This window comes from Mytilus edulis, chromosome 10 (genome assembly GCF_963676685.1).
Source record: "Mytilus edulis chromosome 10, xbMytEdul2.2, whole genome shotgun sequence".
Classification (NCBI taxonomy): domain Eukaryota; kingdom Metazoa; phylum Mollusca; class Bivalvia; order Mytilida; family Mytilidae; genus Mytilus; species Mytilus edulis.
Genome location: NC_092353.1, coordinates 54,682,521 through 54,702,275, shown reverse-complemented (window position 1 = coordinate 54,702,275; position 19,755 = coordinate 54,682,521). Strand labels below are relative to the sequence as shown.

General features: G+C 32.7%; 1 protein-coding gene across 2 annotated transcripts in view; it reads left to right on the top strand.

The window, feature by feature from the left end:
- The first annotated feature begins 4,581 nt into the window (after positions 1-4,581).
- Positions 4,582-19,755, top strand: part of LOC139491502 (uncharacterized) — a 24,367-nt gene continuing 9,193 nt past the window's right edge. Inside the window, exons 1-2 of one of the 2 annotated variants that reach the window (XM_071279233.1) lie at positions 4,582-4,819; positions 16,295-16,495. The gene's annotated coding sequence lies outside the window, so the exon portion shown is untranslated. Of the gene's footprint in view, positions 4,820-16,294; positions 16,496-18,702; positions 18,907-19,755 lie in introns of those variants that run through there. The other variant, XM_071279234.1, reaches the window with a different exon arrangement.

The following is a 19,755-nucleotide window of genomic DNA, read 5'->3' as shown; positions in this document are numbered from 1 at the left end:
GTATTTTGAAAGGTTAAGAGAAGATACATTAACCAATTTATGTTAACCAGTTCGTTTATGGTCTGTGTCACCAGTTAAAACCCAATGCTTCATAAGTCATAATGACTTCTGTATTCAAAACATTTTAAATCAAGAATCTGTCTATAGTACACGGTTTAAGTTTTCGGACGCTTCATGTTTATAATGTTTTGGTTAAGGTAGTTTTTGATGAAGTTGAAGTCCAACCAACTTGAAACCTAATACGCATGTTCCCTATGGTATGATCCTTCAAGCCCTTTAATGCCAATAACTCACGGTCCAACGAACATAGAAAATAAAAGTACGCCGCCTTAGTGCAAAAAAGGCTACTGTAACATCGTTGCGAGAGCTAGTTCAAATAGTTTTACAATTTAAGAAAGGGACATTCTATAACTGACAAGTCGAAGAGAAACTGACAACACCATGACAAGAAACGGAAAACGACAATAAGACGACAGTACGCTAATGACTGAACAACCTCACTAAAAGAATCAATGATGCACTTCAAATCAAGCAAGATAGTTTGACCCTTTTTTTTTACCCTTTTCCCCCTCTTCATTCTGTCTAAAACATGTCTTGAAAATTGGACTTCACAGTACTATTTCCAATCACTGACATTGATAAAACAGTTTAAAAAAAATATTTGATGACAATCATTCACTGATTTATTTTTTGTACCTAATCTGATCGGAACCAAAACGGTTCGGGCGTTTCCTAAGAAGTGCATTCGTTCTTCTTAATCTAGATTAAAACCGATTTAACTACCCATTCAATTTTTTCAATCTAAATTGTGATCCAATTCATGTTAGAAGTATAAACTGAAATGGAAACTTTATTTTTAGTACACTTAAGCCTGCAACTTATAATTGTCAGGATTTTATTGACGTTATTATTATGTACAATGATCTACAATGCATTAGCTATACTAGTATGTCTTAAAACAACCCACATCAAATCTGCTATAATTTGTTAGACTAAAATACCAAAGATACAACTAAATTAACGAAGAATAAACATAATAAAGAAGAAAGAGATAAATGCCGAATTACATGAAGCTATTTTAGAATTTAATAGACTAATCGAATTAAAATCTATACCATTTGACCAGAATGCTTATTTGATTCTCAGAGTGTCGTTGGGGAATTCGCCTTTACAGAATCTTTAAAAGAATCATGGGTAATTTCATTGTTCGCTCCCCCCCCCCCCCCAAAAAAAAAAAATGAAAATAACGTTACGTCATTGGTTGAATTTCCATTGTTTATGGCATTTTTAACCAATTACGACGTTTGGGTGTGCACTTTTGAAAATATTACCCAGGATGCGCATTAGATTCTGAAGCAGCGAATTGGACTAGTTATCTGATAGAAAAGTGTAGTCTTTGTGCAAATAAAGGACCACCCTAAGTTTTCGTATTAAAAAGAAATTGTCTTTCGTAGATTTTGATAATATTTCCTAGAATGCATTAGATTATGAAACGGTAAATTACTCATTATGTGTTTCAGCATAAAGTTGGTTTACCTAAAGTACTTTTCACAAATGTTATATCTGTTTATGTGATTCGAAAGGGTATGTATTTATTAGTTTTTTAACGTGTGAGTTCACCCCCTCCCTTCCCACCAAAAAAAAAAAAAAAAACAAACCCCAAAACAAATTAAACCTGAACATATATATTTGAAAAATGTTTTAAACAAAATAAAATCTTTAAAGGAACATATGTCCTTTATCCTAATTTAAAAAAAAACTAAAAGCATGATAATAGATCTATACCTGGAATGAAATCATCGAAAAAAATAAAGATTTTAATATCGAATTATTTTTTGTGTGCGTATTTTCCTGCCTGGCTGATAGGTTTTGAAAAATTTTCAAGACGCAGAACGAATGAAAAATTTACACTACCTGATAAAGGAGTAGGTTCAGTAAGACCCCTTTTTGGCCCCAAAATATAGCAGTTTTAGAAAATTGTGAAAATGTTATCTTTAAGCTATATTTTGGAAAGTAAAATGCTTCTGCTACATAAATATGAGCTGTTTTTGCCACATACAATGCACAAATATCGCGTTCTAGCATCATTAAGTCATGCTAAATTACTGAAATCTTCAAATTTTAGCATTTTGGTTAATTTTTAGACGGTTTCCGTCTAAAAAGAAGGTGGCCGCATTCGTGTTCATTCATAATATTGAAATGTAAGTTGTATTTGATGATAATACAAAACATATATAAAGGTTGAGGATGAACACGGATGCGGCCACTTTCATTTTTGACAAAAACCATCTGAAAAGTGACGTTTTTTGGCATATTTGATGAATTTTTCATATTTAAGCTTGAACCAGTGCGTTTTTAATGACTAAATCAGTTAAAATCTTTCACATTAACTGATCGAATCAATTGAAAAAGACACTTAAGTGTTTAAAAAGTGTCAAAAACTTTCGTTAGATGAACCTGAAATTTGAGGCCAAAATCGGCCCTTACCGGACCTACTCCTTTTTGCGGTGAAAATAAAAATACCGCCCTTGTCGACATTGCGATCAGTGTGGTTTCTTTTTTTTTTTTTTAGAGAAAGGAATAAGTGCTTAATTGCTGAAATTTTAGATTTGGATCTTCATCTGGGACCCATGCGTATAAAATTCATTTTTACTATTATAGTCTATAGTCGATACTTACAAATGCTTAATTGACCGACTTATAGTTCCTTATATGTTTTTCAAGAGCAAACAGTCGTTTACTGTTTTGTCAAAATCCTCACTATATTACAGTAGTCTAGAGTATCGTATAACTAAATAATTTTTTTGTCAATTTCAATAGGAAAAATCTGTAGCTCTATGGTCCGCAAATAGTAATAAAATAGCATAAGGACCTAAGAGCTACTATTTTATAGATCAAGGTGTGACAGACAAAAAAAACCCCAAAAAACACAAGAAAACGGGCAGTACACTAAACACTACTGACTCACTATACCAGCTGGTGAATTGAGTTTGCCCAGAAAATTTTTCAGTACTACACTGTAAACCCCAAAATCACTAAAAGGCAATCCAAACCCCTTCCCCCCAAAAACTAGAGGCTCTCAAGAGTCTGTGTCGCTCACCTTGGTCTTTGTGCATATTAAACAATGGACACAGATAAATTCACGACAAAATTGTGTTTTGGTGATGGTGACGTGTATGTAGATCTTACTGTACTGAACATTCTTGTTGCTACAATTATCTCTATTTATAATGATCTTGGCCCAGTAATTACAGTGGAAAATATTTTTTTTAAATTTACCAATAACTCCTTAAGGGGTCAATTGACAATTTTGGTCATGTTGTCTTATTTGTAGATCTTATTTTGCTGAACATTATTGCTGTTTACAGTTTATCTCTATCTATATAAATATTCAAGATAATAACCAAAAAACGGCAAAATTTTCTTAAAATTACCAATTCAGGGGCAGCAACCCAACAACGTGTTGTCCGATTCATCTGAAAATTTCATGGCAAATAGATCTTTACCTGATAAACAATTTTAATCAATGTCAGATTTGCACTAAATGCTTTGGTTTTTAAGTTTTAAGCCAAAAACTGCATTTTACACCTATGTTCTATTTTTAGCCATGGCGGCCATCTTGGTTGATTGGCCGGGTCACCGGACACATTTTTAAAACTAAATACCCTAATGATGAGTGTGGCCAAGTTTGGATTAATTTGGCCCAGTAGTTTCAGAGGAGAAGATTTTTGTAAAAGATTACTAAGTTTTACGAAAAATGGTTAAAAATTGGCTACAAAGGGCAATAACTCCTAAAGGGGTCAACTGACCATGTTGATTATCTTAACTTATTTGTAGATCTAGCTTTGCTGAACATTATTGCTGTTTACAGTTTATCTCTATCTATAATAGTATTCAAGATAATAACCAAAAACAGCAAAATTTCCTTAAAATTACAAATTCAGGGGCAGCAACCCAACAATAGTTTGTCCGATTCATTTGAAAATTTCAGGGCAGATAGATCTTGACCTGATAAATAATTTTACTCCGTGTCAGATTTGCTCTAAATGCGGCAGCTTTGGTTTTTGAGTTAATAAGGCAAAAACTGCATTTTACCCCTATGTTCTATTTTTAGCCATGGCGGCCATGTTTTTTGATGAAATGGGAATTAAAACACTAACTTTATTCTAGATACCCTAGGAATCAATCAGATGAAGTTTGGTTTGAATTGGATCAGTAGTTTCAGAGGAGAAGATCTTTGAAATAGTTTACGACGACGACGACGACGGACGGACGACGACGACGGACGCCAAGTGATGGCAAAAGCTCACATTTCCTTTTAGAAAAGGTGAGCTAAAAAGTCAAAAAGAAAACATCAAAAAATAAACTGAAAACCTCAGATCAGCAATTTTCGCATCAATCAAACAGTTCTACATTATATGAAATATATAAATCTTACTAGTATATCAAAGGATTGAAGCATAATTCAAGATATTCTGGCAATAAAATTTCCAAAGTATCGATGACGTACAAGAGCTGATTCTTAATCTTGATAAGAACGACCTGAAGTAACAGATGAGATTTAATGAAGTATCTGGTTTTTAAGAAATATTTTCAGATCATTGACAGGAAGTTGCGGTGAGGATAAGATAAGACAATTCTCTCTGATCCCGAGGTCACACCAAGACTGCGACTTGTTCGTCAGAGATTGAGTTACGGCATCTGCTGCTGTGTGTGGGAGATAAGATCTATGAGAAACAATTTGAGTCTTGAATTTGTTTGTTTTGGAGTTAGACCATGCTGAAGTAAGACTGTGGAATATTGTCCTGTTAATTTCAGGGTAAGTTGAATTTCTACGGACAGTTTCTTTAAGGTCATTGCATAGTATTTTCATTTTCACTGATAACAGTTTTAGAAAATGAAGCTGAGATCATCGATGTACAATTGTATTACTAAGATACATAACATTGAGGATGAATATAGTTTTATATTGCAGCTTTTTTCGTGTTTATTACGCAATCATACCACAATAATCAGGAATTAATCGAAAATTCGCTGTTTTATTGTTATTATAAATTACGAACATCATTGCGTCAATTTACTTTCGATTAACTTCGTGTGCATTTCTTGTGCATTGCTTATTATCATTACTAATATTCTGTTAACTTTTCTTGACTGTCGTAAATTAAAAAATAATCCGACGGCATAAAATATCGTTTTCATGTAAGAAAATCGGAAACATCACACAATTAACACTTGACCTTGACAGTTTGACGAAAGAACGTGTTTTCTTGCACTTCTCGTGACCACTTGATTTCATCTGTTGTTTTGTAGAATCGTAATAAATACCCTACTAATAAGTTTAACATTTGTAAGCGAAGTTAGCCAAATAGTGCCAAAAGACAGCTATATGACCTCTGTTGACCTCACAATGACATAGTTGCAAGATCTTCTGATTTGACTGGTTCGTTGATGGTATTGTTTTTTTTTCAAGAATGTTCTTTTTATTCCAGTACATTATATATTCTTTAAAATGTATACGTATACTAGTGATTAATTTATTTCCATACTTGCATAATCACACGATCACGGACATATTTTTAACGTGTCTGTCCAAATCCAGGAGTCTGTTTTCGAGTGATTGTAGTTGTTTTTTGTTTACCATATTTACATCAAGATGGTTTTTGTTTCCCATATTTTACTTCACGATGTCATTAAATGTAATTCGACATCCTGCATTTATCATACGTAATCAATCATCAGGAGCTAAGGCTAATTTTTTAAAGACCCCCCTAAATTATTGAAGGTTATGATTTTTTGTTTTACCATAATTTGATTAAGATACACTATTACGAGTATTGTTCGGTAATTTTTTTTAATATAGCGTGTTATATGAAACGCAAAGCGATTATAAAAATTTAGTAGCAAACCGATTTGAAAAATAATTTATCGACCTTGTTTCCAACCTTTTTTTTCGAGACACAACTTACACTATCATTAAAAAAGTAATATCGTTGTAAACCATTGGCAGATCCAAGGGGGGAGGGGGGGGGGGGGGTTCCGGGGGTCTGACCCACCTTTTTTGGCGCCGATCAATGCATTTGAATGGGGACATATAGCTGGAACCCCCCTTTTATCCTGGTTTCGGACCCCACCTTTAAAATGGCTGGATCCGCCCCTGAAAATAGTGTGTTATAGTTAAGACAGATTGATTGATTGATTGTTGGTTGCTTATCGTCCAGTGATAAATATTTCCTGGATATTCAAGAAGAGAACAAATAAACAATAAATACAATAGGTACATGTAGGTCTTGTAATAGATTGCTACTTAACTAGAACATGAGGGTATTTTGACAGGGCAGAAATCTAGTCTAACAACAGGTCACTCACAGATCGATCAAAGGGTTGTTGCAAGGGTTTTCAGCGTGCAGAGATTATGATACGCTCTCTTCACGAGGCATCGAATTTAACGTCCCAATTTTAACCGGACGTGGCTGCGTACTTGTGCATCCCATACAACCAAACGGATGCTTTACTTTGGCATGGATTATACTGTTGGTCGAAAGAAGACCAAGACCGACCATATTTCTTTTTTTCCAGTCATCCTTGCGGCGATACTTTATAGAAAAGACAAGATTTGTGAGGCGGTCGACCGAAGGTACCGACGCACGGACATTCTGATCACTGCATGCATCCCGCCTTCTTGTGGTCATGAAATGAAGATGAGCCCATCCTCAAAATTGATGATTATAGTTGTTCTATAAACGTATCAAGAAACCCTTAAGATGTTTATCTACATTACTATTAAATGATCATCATACAGTCTGAGTGTCATTGATATATCATTGTAGGTAAGAAGTATATCATAACTAAGATATATTGGTAAATAGTGTAGGTATAATTATCAGGAGTAAACTAGAACAAGGATGATTAATACATGTACTATTAAAGAGACATGCATGGAATGATTCAAACAGAAAATATTTTGCTCATTCATAAATGTATTAAAATGAAAAAAAATATCTGTTGACAATTTAATTGGAAGACTAATGTCAAGAAATCCAAAAGAGTTGAAAAATTGTGAGATTTTAAAAAATGTGCCATACCATTCCTTTGTGCTTCGTATCTATTTGATGAGTTCAGTCTTTTCAACTGATTGATTTAGTTTGTTCTTACATTTTGCTGTTACATACATGTTTAACCACGCCATATTCTACATCTGCCTGTCCCTAGCAAGGAGCTTGCAATTGAGTGGTTTTATTTTGTTGCTTTATATCATATTTGTAATTCGGTTATTTTGTTCAGTTTGGTCTTGTGCTGTTCTGTTCCACTATCCAGATTCGAAGAAGGGTTGGGTGCCAGCTATAATCTTTAACCCCACAACTTCATGTACATGTATGTGCATGTCCCAAACTAATCTACGAGCCTGCAATTCAGCAGATGTTGTTTGTTGCTTTAAATTATATTTAATTTTGGTTTATTAATTGTTTTGTTCATAAAGGGACGTTAGTTTATTTTTTAGTTGTTTTACATTTGTCATTTCAGAGCCTTTAGCTATATTGCTATGTGGTACAAATGTATGGTTTATACTCATTGTTAAAGACCGTAAGGTGACCTAAAATTGCCAACTTCTACATCATTTGTTCTCTGGATGGATACTTGTGGCAATCATATTAAATATTTTAAATTATAATACATTTGTAGTTACTGAACCAAATAGTTAATGGTCATTTGATTGTTACTAGTGGCTTTTAAAAAAAGAACTTCTTACCCGAAAAAATATAATATAAACATGTAATTATTCCTGTTCAGTCTTTCCGTCAATTTTCAAACCCGCAAGCACTTTTTTTTTAAAATTTTGTATCAGCATAGTGTTCTGGTCAATTAAAACCTGTTCCGTTTATTTTCATATAATTTAGTAGCTTTTAATGAACAGATGCAGGGAAAACAATACATATTGAACTGTTTTATAACTGTGACTTAACAATGCAGCTATCGAAAATTTCTAAATTTAACTAGAAAGTTATGTGAAAAATACCTTAGATCATGATTTTACACGATACGAGATAGTTGTGTGAAAGCATAATAACCGACTATTTTAAGGTTGATTGATTGTTGATGTTTTAATGCCACTTCTGGGCTACTTTGTAGCGGCCATTTTTTATTGGTGAAGGAAGCCGAAGTGCATGCCGGGAGAAAACCAACGACCTTCGATAGGGAAACTGACAACCCTATAGTTAAATGCACGACTATTAAAAAAAAAACGCCGTTTCTGTGCGCGCTTTTGTATTTAGTGGCTAAAGCATTTTTACAGGATCGCTTTCACTTTGCAATTTAAATATATACCAGACTATCATAACTATTTTTTGTTTTTTATGCGTTCATCGTGATTCGTTCAAGTGATTACTTAAAACTCAATTTGACGTCCATATCTGTTTTACTATTTTTTGTCATGTTCAAAAGAGCAATTCTAATTTTTCGAGATATTGTAATTTTGACAACTGACCAAAAGTATGTCCTGAACGAATTTTTAATCCTTATATTTGGACTTAAAATAATGGTTCGTTCAACTTTTGTCAACATTTTGAAATTTAGGTAGAAGACTCTAAATAATGAATGTACTATAGGAAGCGTAATGACTTTTGTTTTGTGTTCAAATATTCTTTATATTGTAAACATTCATGCTATCAGTTTAGTTATAAAAATTCGTCCATTTTTCAAACTAATAAGTTAAGAACTGAAAAAAGTGATTTTATTTCAATTACTATATATTTTCATAAATATATGCTATATTTTAATGCAAATACAAAATTTTGTAAGGACTCATGAACAATCAAGTTATCGCACACAGTCCATTTCTATGTGTGACTATGTCATTTCGTTTATGTTCAAGTATACAGAATTCACGCTCTTGATTAAAGAAAGAAAGTTTCGAGCTTCTTAATTTAAAAATTGGGACGAGGCATTAAGACATGTAATAACAATTAGACTAAATTATGTAATAAAAGATCAAGGCTACTCTTCAAATAAAGGGTTAATCTATCTGGTTAATTTCAAGGTAATTTAATTTTATTTGAAACGAATTATAGTTTGATTGTAATGTATCAAAGTTTTAACGAAAAATGTCAGTTGCTGTTGATGTAGTAACAAGAAGGGTTGCGATCAAAGATAGTTCTGTCTGGTAGAGTTAACCAGTTCAGTACAGTCATGTTCAAGCTTTACATTTCAGGGAATGTTGTATTTACCAGTTGATTTTTATTGTTTTTCGTATATAAATGTTCCAAAATCAACCAGAGTCTAATACATATAAAAAGAAGATGTGGTATGATTGCCAATGAAACAACTATCCACAAAAGACCAAAATGACACAGACATTAACAACTGTAGGTCACCATACGGCCTTCAACAATGAGCAAAGCCCATACCACATAGTCAGCTATTGCCTTGTCTTATTCATCATTGACATGATGTTTTACCACTGAAAGTCTATGTGATAGCTTATAAAGCTTATTCTATATTGGTCAATTCCATATTTTACTCTAGGAATATTTACGTGAAAGTTTTAAAAGTTTTAAAATATTGAAATAGAATTTCTCATTTATGACGCTTCAGTATATATTTTTTCCGAAACATATTCAAGTTTCCTAAAAAGATTCGCTGCTCGGTCGTTAACCTGATGAGTACGTGCACTTAAATGAATTATCACAACATCCACTGCAATCTACATTGCCGTTATGAACACTGTATTATTTACGACATAAGCGCGTTAGCATCAAGGATTTTCTTCTACTAAATAGTGATATTCATTTGTAATCAAATTTTAACAATGTTTTGTCTGCTAGTACCTGACGATGTGAATGAGTTGTACAAGTATTTTTATCGAATGTAATTTCAGATTTGATCAAAATAAACTTGTGAATGTAAGTAGATAGTAATTTAGATACGGATGGGTATACATATCTTCCATTTGGTTCTTTTTCTCTCTCGTGATACATGAAGGGCCATACATTGTTACCACATTGTGGGAATCATTGCATGCACACATTTTTTTAAAACTTTTCTTCCTCTCCTCTTTTTCTTTCCCTTACTAATATTTTTTTAATTCTATTTTTTTTTTATTTGTTTTACATTAGCAAAACTTCAAATCATTTATACCCCATTAGATATTTAAAAATTGTATATATGTAAAGATGTACAGAATCTACATAGTTTATAAATATATATTAGTGTAAAATGATGACATAAAATAAAAAGATGTGGTATAATTGCATATGGGACAACTCGCAACCTGAGACCAAATGACATCAAAGTTAACAACTATAGTTCACCACACAACCTGCAACAATGAGCAAAACCCATAGCACATAGTAATCTATGAAAGGCCTCCAAAGGTAGAGTTTATATAGATCTTTATATACCATATACATATTTGAAAACAGGTGCATAGTCAGTTTATTGTATCTCAACTGATCATGATGTACAATTGATATGCATATACACCAATGTACATGGTATTGTTACAGTTAATATGCATCTCAACAAATATACAGTTTATATGCATATCAACAATGTAAGTCTATATGCATCTCAACATATGCACATTTATATGTATCTCAAAAATTGTATATTTATATATAATAATATAGGCATTCCCATCTCAACAAATGTATTATTCAAATGCATATCAACAAATGTACAGTTGATATGCATCTCAACAAATGTACAGTTGATATGCATCTCAACAAATGTACAGTTGATAAGCATCTCAACAAATATACAGTTTATATGCACCTTTACATATGTAGTTATATGCATAAAAACATATGTTCATTAATTCATATGCATCTCAGTTAAATAAATGTACAGTGTATATGCACCTCAACAATGTACATTTATATGCATATCAACTAATGTATAGTTTATATGTATCTCAACTAATGTACAGTTTATATGTATCTCAACTAATGTACAGTTTACATGTATCTTAACTTATGTACAGTTTATATGTATCTCAACTAATGTACAAATTATGTGCATTTAAGCAAATGTTTAGTTTTTATGCATATCAACAAAAGTACAGTTCATATGCAACTCAACACATATAAATTTATATGCATTTAAACATCTCAACAATTGTACGTTTTAAATGCATCTTAACAAATGTACATTTTAAATGCATCTTAACAAATGTTCATTTTAAAGAGGGGGGGGGGGCAAGGGGGGTCCCAATAACAGCAAAACAGCAAATTGATTTGGCTCATAACAGATAACAAGGAATTAAAATGGACAAAAACAGATAACAGTAAATGAAATATTAAAATAATTCGGTCTTTGACAAATCAGTATTTCTTATTACGGATATAATCCTTTGTAATGCATTCCATTTTTTATGACTATGTTTTTAGTATTAATTTATGTATCTAGAATGTGTTTAAATTACTACTCAATATACTATAATATTTTTTATACGCTCGTTTACGGAACGTATTATGGTATACTGTTGTCCGTCTGTTGTCAACATGTCGGACATTTAACTCAAAAACTATTTAACCATTCGCATTAAACTTTGGGAAATTGGTTATATCTATTGACGTGAGCTCCCTTTTTTTTTTTTTTTTTTTTTATAAATTTTAGATTTTAAGTTTCTGGGTAATGGTTTTTTTTTTCAATAAAATTGGTGGTTTTTTTCTTCAGTTTTCTGATATCTCAAAAATGCTTTCACAAAGCAAGGAATTTTGGTGAATTGTTTATATCTATTAACATGAGATAACTTTCAGTTTTTTTTAAATTTTAGACTTTACGTATCCGAGTTAACGGGTTTTATTAATTAAAAAGGGGTGATTTTCCAGTTTTCAGACATTAACACAAAAATGTTTTCAGCAGTTCTCATGAAACGTTGGTGTATTGTTTATATATATTGACTGAAGCTCCCTTTGTTGCTAATAAAAAAAGTGACCTAAAAGAGTTTGAATATTCTGACTTTTTCTAAATGACCATTTAATGAGGTGTGTGAATTTTCTTAATAAAACTTTGAGGCAAAGTGGTATATAGGGTAGAAAAATCAAAAGCACCAATTATAAGCATGCAATTTATCAAGTACTTCGAACGAATTTCGACACTCTAAAAGCAATTTATTTCACTATTTTCAAAGGTCTTATTTGAACAATTTTTTTATCAGCTGAGGTTTTTGATTGTACGAAGTGTACTAGTAAGTAGAATACATAGTTTAGTAGGGAAACAATGGCTTGAAACGAAATAAATCTTTGTTTGTAATGAGTAATGTGCAGCTTTGGACCCAAGTACATGGTTGGAACTTTCATTGTACAATGCATTTGGTTCTGCTTTGAAAAGAATCACAGAGCTGAGTCTATGTATCATATTATATAAAAGGTTAAGTGGTTGTTAGGACCTAGTCCTTAATTGAGATCCTTGTCAGATATTCCTGGCCATATGTTTTCCTTTTTGTCATATTAAGAATTGTTTTAATTTAATATGTTCGTACGGAAAACAAGGAACATTATTTTCATACAAAAAATTAAGATAATTCTAAATACACATTCATAAAAAAAAATGAAATTTATTACAAAGGATAATCATAAGATATACTTGAATTGTCCTGGACCTCACTTCTATGATGGGCATATGTTAATGGAATCCTTCTCTGAATACGGGACAAACATATTAGTAGTGGTAGACCCCAATGGCCGAATATTGACTGTAAAAAAAAATGCTAACATTCCAATTTTCAATAACAGTTAACAGTAAATACATTATCACAATAACAGATAACAAAAAAACTAAAAGCCCAATATATATATATATAACAGCTAACAAAGAATAAGACAATAATTTACAGCTAACAGCAAATATATTTTCAAAATAACAGATAGCATACTAGAATTAAATTGCCCCATAACAGCATAACAGTTAAACCCCTTGTCCCCCCTCTTTAAATGCATCTCAGAAAATTAACTTCAAGATCACTTTAAAGTTGTGTATTATAGGGTTGTCTTATTTCTAATATGGATGCCAGTGAAAATGAATATCAATATTATCCTAATTTTCTGTTGGAAACAAGAAATTTATAGTTTTGGTTTATCTGTTTATCATCTTGTTTTGTTGGTAGTATTTATTGTTGTTTTCGTTAGAGCGAGTTAGTTACAGGTTCTTTTCATATCATGATTGTGGTGATGTTAAATACTTGTAGTGTTTAAAAAGAAGTATGAGATAAAAATGAGCTTACCCTGTTTTGAGGGAGTATCAGAAGCATTTTCCGTTTGGTATTGCCTCTTAAAGGTTATGTTTATATTATAACGCTTCACTGATTACACGTGAACTGGTTTGCACAATCTTAACCCTATACTGTTACGCTTTTGAATTACAACAAAAAAATGAAGGAATCACAGTTAGCCCCCTTGATTTCATGGCAATACATAATTTCTCAGGAGACAACATTAGAAAAGGTATTATGATAATTGTAATAGAAAAGCAATGAGATGTTCAACAAGAAAAATGTCAATGGAATAAAAAATAAAGCAACTTTTATATTTCAAATTAAAATGCAAAATATAAAAAGTTAAAATACCTTAAAATAGCTACTTAAAACTAACATAAAACGTCAATATATTTGTATTAGACATACTTCGTACACATACCTAATGAAGGTAACTGAAGGTTTGTGTACCACTCATTCCCAGACAATGGCAGACCCCGATGGACAGTGGCCATGAAGGAGTAGAATTCCAGAAATGTCGTTGCCATTTTGTTTGATTACTTAGTAAAAGTAAAGTGATAAGAGTTTTCACCGGGAGGCAATAGTGAGTGAATGAGAGCGTGGAAGAGCTGTTTATGAGTGTGACTCTGAGTAAGAGAGGAGTGAGAGTCTGACTGAGTGAGAGTCTGACTGAGCGAGAGTCTGACTGAGCGAGAGTCTGAGTCTGACTGAGCGAGTCTGACTGAGCGGGAGTCTGAGCGAGAGTCTGACCGAGAGTCTGACCGCGCGAGAGTCTGAGCGAGAGTCTGAGCGAGAGTCTGACTGAGAGTCTGACTGAGAGTCTGACTGAGCGAGAGTCTGAGTGAGAGTCTGAGTGAGAGAGGAGTGAGAGAGGTCTGAGAGTTTGAGTGAGCGTCTGAGAGTCTGAGTGAGAGAGGAGTGAGAGTCTGAGTCTGAGTGAGAGAGGAGTGAGACTGTAACTGAGTGAGAGAGTGAGAGTGCAAGTGAGTGTGTAAGTGAGTGTGTAAGTGAGTGAGAGAGTAAGAGAGTGAGAGTGAGAGAGTAAGTAAGTGTGACTGAGAGTGTAAGTGTATGAGAGACTGTAAGTGTATCATTCAGAATGAGAGAATGAATGAATGAGTGAGTGAGTGGATGACTGACTGACTGACTGACTGACTGACTGACTGACGTAGTAGGCGAGCGACAGAGTGAGACGGTGAGAGCGTGGGCGAGCGACAGAGTGAGACAGTGAGAGCGTGGGCGAGCAGAGGAGTGTGAGAGATGGAGTGGTTGAGTGAGCGAGAGAGTGCAACAAATTTGTAGAGCGAGAGAGCGACAGAATGAGATGTGAGATGTTGGAGTGAATGAAATAGTGTGGAACAGTGAGAGAGAATGAAATAGAGACAGACAGGTGAAAGCGCAAATGAGGAAGGGATCGTGGGTGAGAGGCAAAGTCTGAGTAATTGTGTAAGGGAGGGAGGGAGAATGAAAGTGCATCAGTGAACGAAATGTTTGTTAGCAGAACATCTAGTGAAAGTATATTGAAGAAATATGGAGTGAAAAAGAGTAAACGAGAGAGAGATGGAGAGAGAGAGAGCAAAGATAGTAAAGATGTATTTAACCTACATTTATAACTTACTTAATCATGTAAATCAACTGGTCTATGGTAGATATATTTTTGGGCGAATCAGCATCTATCTTAGTTTTCAGACATTTGTATTACAACTTCTAAATGCATTCATACATTGCCCCTATAACATCTTAAGCTTTCATAAGTGCACGTTGCTATGACAGGTGCATACAAAGTGTATTTTAATCACAGAATTAGTTAGATGTATAATTTTATATCATAAAAGCCTCCAAAATGAAGGTTTACACTTGTTATGTCATGATCCCGTTAACAGAAACCAATTAACGTAAATAATCAAATAAACTTTATAAAAACAAAGTTTGTTTTTTTAACAAAAAATCGCACTTGAAAAACTCATTACATCTGTCCCTAGTATCTTCGTCCTTGAAAAATGCACAGGTGATGAAATCAATGATGTTTGTAATTTGTGATAACGACTTTGAATATTTGAATGGGTGGTTATTAGAATAAACTTATGAACGCACGTGTAACATGTGTAATTGATCCTTATTCAAACAAAAATGGATATGAGAATTTGTGGTATCAGGGCCAATGAGACAATTATTCATCCAAGTCACAGTTTGTAAAAGTAAACCATTATAGGTCAAAGTACGGTCTTTAACACGGAGCCTTGGCTTACACCGAACAGCAAGCTATTAAAGTTTATATATACGTATTTTTTTTCTAATATGGTAATATCAATTCATCTGGGAAATGTTTAAGACAACGAATAATATTTACTCAAGAACTGAATGCTCCTTTTTGTAGTTTTATTGATGTGTATTGTTGTTGACCGAAGCGCATTTTGTTTGAAGCCATACTACAAATATTCACAGGATCAACGCCTACATTGTCGAGGAAGCACGTAATGTCCGGAATGTTAAATTTGATTTAAGAATTTGTAAATTCATTGGGTTGTAAAAGATTTGACCGAAGTTCATTTTGTATAAAGCGCGGAAACGCTTCATTAAAAAAATGAGCACAAGGTCAACGCTTATACAACCCTATAAAATTACTAAAAGAACCATTCAATTCAATTAAACTTCATTGGGATATGAAGGTGAATTTTAGTATGACGCACAAGCGTTGTTATCCAATCAAAATAACTGATTCTTCTGAAAGATTCATGTTATGTAATTATTGGAAAATAAAATCTTTATTTTTGAAAACATATCGATTGTTTTTAACCAATCGAAAGTACGGATTCTTATGAAACATACATGTATACTACGAGAAAAGCATTCATTCGCAGACTTCTAAATAAATAAGACTTGTTGTTTTATATTGTTCTTCTAACAGAATTCAACGGTATTTTTTTGCAGTGGCTTGTATATTTAACACAGAAAATCTTATACTTTAACTTCTTTACGGTCAGTGAAATTGATGATAACACAGTGTGAAATAATGTTCATGAGCTAAAGATAAATGTTTCAAATCTTTTTGTATCTCTTTCAACTTATATAATATTTCAGGTGAATAAACTACCGTGTTCGAGGCAAAGTGTTGTTAAACTGATTACCTTTGCTGATCATACAGGCTTGATCATCGCTAAAGCCAGCAACCAAGCTTATACATTAGTTGTATTACCAAACTCAGGGATACATAGAAGTCATAGAAGCAATCACGCTTTCAGGATTAGCTTGTACAGGATAACAAACTAAAGGAATTAGAAGGTATGTACAATTTGTTATTAATTTCAGCCTCGAAGGATTTTGTGTCAGCAACAATTCTATCTTCATATTTATGGAAAATCCTATTACAAATATAATACTTCTACCGTTGGCCTGCCGTAGACCCATGGACCATCTACCTATGACAATGTTACTGTAGATACAAAAAAAAATGAAAAATAAGCTCTCATAAATCGTTTCGTTCTTTGTGTGACATTTCAGTTCGAAAAATAAGTAAACTATACCAGTAACACTTAAGAGTTAGATACGCAGGGGTTCGTGTTGCTTAGTCTTTAGTTTACTATGTTGTGTCTTGTGAAGTCTTATTTGTCTGTTAGCCTTTGGCTTTTTTAGCCATGGCGTTGTCATTTTGTTTTCGATCAATGAGTTTGAATATCATTCTGGTATCTTTCCCCCCTCTTTGTTCTACGATTTTGTTTCTAGTGTGAAGAATGTGTAATTAATAGGAAAACAGACAAGCTGTTAATTTCTGTCTTATTTGGTCTCATTGGCAATCATATCACATCTTCATTTTTCCATATATAACAGGCATATAACGTATCAAACAAGACAGACTTTAACCCCACTTTGCTTTTAGTTCCCTTGTTCGAATTAGTGGCTACACTGTTTGTAGCCGATATTTTTTTATATGAATAAGACCGTTAGTTTTCTCGTTTGAATTGTTTTACATTGTCATATCGGGGCCTTTTATAGCTGACTATGCGGTATGGGCTTTGCTCATTGTTGAGCGCCGTACGGTGACCTATAGTTGTTAATGTCTGTGTCATTTTAGTCTCGTTATGACAGTTGTCTCATTGGCAATCATACCACATCTTCTTATTGTTTATTTCAACAGCATACGATATATAATGATAACATAACAGTTTTTTCTCGGAAAGATTCGATTTGAAAGAAAAATGCACTTAAAGTTAAATACGAACAATGTACTATCCAGATAATACGATATATATGTATATGGTTATTAGTACATCAAAATATTAAAAAAAAAATGAAATAAAACAGTTGTCCAACTTTACAACAAAAACAAGTATTCATTAGTTGATTTAATTTTTCATGAAGGGCAAAGATGCTTTATTCTTTCTTGTTCGAAACTGTAATTAATAGTCGACAATCATATAGAAAAAGATAAAGTCATGTAATTTCAACAATATTTATGTTATTTTTCTACATAATTGTGTCAAAATCTGTTATACAAGCTGACATGAGCATTCCGTTACCAATGCTTTTTATGTCGCAATAAAAGCAACGCTGAAGGGTGCCAAACCAGTTTAAAACTACTAATTAACTACCACTTATTTATAAATAGCAATTTGTTCTGACAACTTACAATGGTTCATTGCAACAAATACACTATCTGTTTAATATAACCCGCAGATCCTGGTAATGTTTCGAAACTAATAGACGGTAGTAAATACCCAATGGGACAAGAATTTAGAGTGCAATGTAAGGATATTTACTCTGGTGAACGCAAGAAATAGCATAAATGCTTTTCTGGCAGCAGCTTTTTTTTTTATCTGATAGTTAAGCACACTCCACTGGTCAGTTAATTGAGTAACTATAGGTTAATCGGTGAAAATAGAGCGTTAGAAATGCTATAGAGTCACGGGGGAAATCATTATTGCGCTTGGAATAATCAGTTAAAAAAAAATAGAAACTAATTAAGAAACCGAATACCCGTATGTTTTAAGAAAAAAAAACATTATGTCACAGTATTTTCACGAAAAACATTTGAAATGGATTTACACTGTTTGTTTTGATTCTAAACCTACGGTTTCTTGTTTAGTTGTAATACGATATGTAAAAAAAAATCGTTTAGAGACATGAACCTAACGACAAAAAGTAGGATATCAACAATAGACCAAAAAGTGTTTTAACAGAGCTGTTAGTTATTCCGAATAAAATAAAAATATGGAAAACATTTATATATAATTATATACATGAGGCTTTAAATTTCACCATCAAAACAAAAACATAAAACATTTCCTAAGGTCCAAAGCAAATCAATTCCAAATTAAAAGAAAGAAAAATGCTTTATAAATTCATTCTGTAGAAGTTGGGTCATTTCGTCTATGTTACCGTCATATATACTTAGGTCATTACCGCCTTAGCCCATCCAAGATAACACTATCAGAAATAAACACGGAAGAGCACATATTATTTGTGACAAAATGCCAGTTTTAATACTTTCAGCATGTGCACCCACGTGTAATATAGAATTGACTGTGAAGTTAATCATTTATCGACAACCATTGACTACAACCATTTGTTTATAATCAGATGATGCTTTGGCAATAGGATGCTTTGGATTTAGTTATTTGCTGAATTTATCATAGATTAACAACCAAAAAAAAACCAAACAAATCAATTTTTTGGATTATATCATTTCATTAATTGTGAGTATTGTTATTTAGTTTAAGTTTTATTTTTTTTCTTCAGCTATTAAAAGTAATTTGTGTTCATATTTGTCAAATGATTGCTAGACTATTAAAAGACTCGTTGTAAACTTGATTTTTTTTAATACAACATTCATTGCAATATTGCTTAGATACTAAATGAATTCCTAGATTTTGCATGTTGCAGTTATTTAGAAAGTTTTTGGTATGATGTCTAATATGTTGATGCTTAGATGCTTGATTCTGCCCATTTTCTCGCTGTATTTCTTTTTTGGGGGGAGGGAGGGGGTGTTAGAAGTATTATATCGGTTAAAACGTTCCTGTTACAGTATCAATCAGCATCTATTTGTAAAAAATAAAGTTCCTATCAACTGGGGAAATGTAAAGTTGTCATTTTTGTCTAATCATTTTGATTGCAAATCTTTTGACGTCTTAGAATTCCATTTTTGGAATAAACAATGTCACCAACATAGTCTACAAGATAATGTTTTAACTGCAAAGTTTAGGGATTGTTTAACTATTTGTTAATATTTGTTATATTCGTATATAATTGTTTTAATAAATCTTTTGATTTAACCCTTTATATATAAATCATACTCAGGTTTCATGAGATCTCTGATAGACAATCGCAAAAATTTCTGTACAGTAGCAAAGCCTGTAAACTCTTTAAATATAGAAAGTCCGCGCGTTTGCATGGTTATAATTTAATTACAAACATCATATCTATACTAATTCTCTCCATGTGGAAAAAATTAAAACAAATCAAGCTTTGTCAATCAACACGGCATAGTATAAGCCAAAGCATTAATTTGCTGTACTACATCTAGTAATTTTGTGTTATTGAATCTT